Here is a 2,284-nt window from a genome sequence, read left to right as displayed (position 1 = left end):
TCCCTACAGAGAAATAGTCATGAACATGATGTGATAATTGGGATCTGCTCAGGACACATGAAGTTTTTAAACAGAGGCACTTAGGATCAGGAATTGGTCACTCAAGTGCTGGCAGGCTGAGAGTGTAAAGGGGAACAGGACGATGACCTGGAGAGTAAGAACTGCAGGAAGCAAGAACTCCTCCTCAGAACGGGGAACCTAAAGGGAAAGATGATGTTTCCAGAACCAGAGAACTTAAGGAGGAGTTCTGAGAGCCTGGAATTTAGACTTCTTGGAGGAAGCTCTGCAAAGCTGGTACTCAGACCACCGAGGAAGGAGAATCCAGCAGAGGCTTCGATTAATTATCAAGGAATTTTAAGGCCTATCTGGTGAAGGACCAGCAGGGCTGGTTCACTGATTGTCAAAGGGGTTACAACCCAGCACCTGCTGGCACCCAAGGGGCATTGGAAAGGCTGGAGCCAACTGTCCATGACTCTCGAGAAACATGGACAACAGGAGAAGTCAACTTTCTCCTTCTTTCGCTCTCCAGCGCTTTCTAGTGTCTCTTATTGGCGAAACCGAATAGAGAAGCAGCTGGCATCCTAAACTGCTTTAGCCATTCTAAACCTGCCATGTACTCTTCCAATTCCACCCGTCTGTGCATCTGTTGCCTCTGCCTGAAATGTCCACCGATTCCCCAGCCCCTTTATCCACTCCAAGTCGGTGAGCTAATTCCCATTCCTTACCTGCCCCCAGCCGAAATACCACATGAGTGAAATTGGACCCAGCTTCTCCTCACTCACAATGAACTGTACTCTCCAGCTTGGACTCCTCAAGAGCCTTGGGCAACCCTTATTACACTGTGGCTGCTTCTCTAACAGGACTTGGGGCTGCTGGTGGGCGTGCACTGTGTCTCACTTGTGCCCACAGCCCCAGGGGCCATTAGCATGCCCGGAACATAATCGTCAAATCTGGCTGTTGACTAAGAAGTTACAAGGAGGGGAGTAGAGATGATAAGCCTGAGATTGGATTGTGGAGGGGCTTATATGCCCAGCTTTGGAATTCAGATTTTATGTGGTCAGTACTGGGTGTCGACTGAAAAAAAATACACAACCTAAAAGTTGAGAATTATATTTTCTTTGGCGGACTTGCTGAGGACTTAAGCCTGGAAGCTTCTCAGATAGTTCTGAGGGACTGCTCTAAAGAGGTAAGAGAGGAGCCAGGATATATAGGAGTTTCTGCAAAAAAAAAAAAGGACCATAAAAGACTACTGATGGGGGTGTGGTGGTGGTGGTGGGATGAACTGGGAGACTGGGATTGACATGTATACACTAATATGTATAAACTAGATAACTAATGAGAACCTGCTGTATAAAAAAAAATAATAAGATTCAAAAAAAAAACGACCACCAATAATTAAATAAAACATGTCAAGTTAATGAATTTAGCGCTTTTCTATGTATAGGAGGATGCAAGAGCCTGGGCTCACTGAAATCATTCCTTTGATCTGCACCTTAACTGCTGGGCCAGTATCCTGCTTTCCTTCATCCTGAATCCCCTCAGAGTGCACAGTCTGGGGCAGCTGCCATGGCTGATGGCTTGATGGCCGCAACATCCTTTTCTTTACTGATATGGCAGGCGACATTCTTAGTCCACACTGGGTAACTTGCGAATGTTTTTGACATCATAGTGAAAACTGACCCTCCTCGTAGTTAGACGGACTGGACCAAGGCAGACTGGGAGCATGACACCTCTTAGGAAACCAGTGGTATGGGGTGAGCAGAGGCAATGGAATGGAGGAAGGAAAGCACAGTGGGGAAGAGAGAAGATACAAATATCCTGGAGACAGAATCTTCAACGCTGAATGCTTGTTTAGATGGGGAGAAGAGGCAAAACTAACTCCCAGACTTTATGCGTAGGTTTCTTGAAGGGTGATGGCCCCATTTTCAGAAAGGCGGAGAGGAGAGAAAACGAGTTCATTGTGAGTGAGGAGAACCTGTGTCCAATTTCACTCATGTGGTATTTCGGTTGCCAATGGGGAGAGACTCGATTTTAGCCTCTCTCAACTCATGCTAAATTGTATAGGTTCATAAGTCTTAGACTTTGATATTCACAAACATCTCCAATGGTAAAAAAAAAAAAAGTCCTTGTGGTTCCCTCCCTCTCTCCCTTGACTTAATACTGAATGATCAATGTCTGTCTCTAGCCACTTGTTTGTGAACATTTCCCTAGGCGATGGAAAGAGATGTCATAGTGAGGATGGGACGATTACCATTAGCAGGGAGGGTTAGGGACAAAGGTAGTG

This window comes from Lipotes vexillifer, unplaced genomic scaffold (assembly GCF_000442215.2).
Source record: "Lipotes vexillifer unplaced genomic scaffold, Lipotes_vexillifer_v1.1 scaffold134, whole genome shotgun sequence".
Classification (NCBI taxonomy): Eukaryota; Metazoa; Chordata; class Mammalia; order Artiodactyla; family Lipotidae; genus Lipotes; species Lipotes vexillifer.
This window is presented reverse-complemented; position numbering follows the sequence as displayed.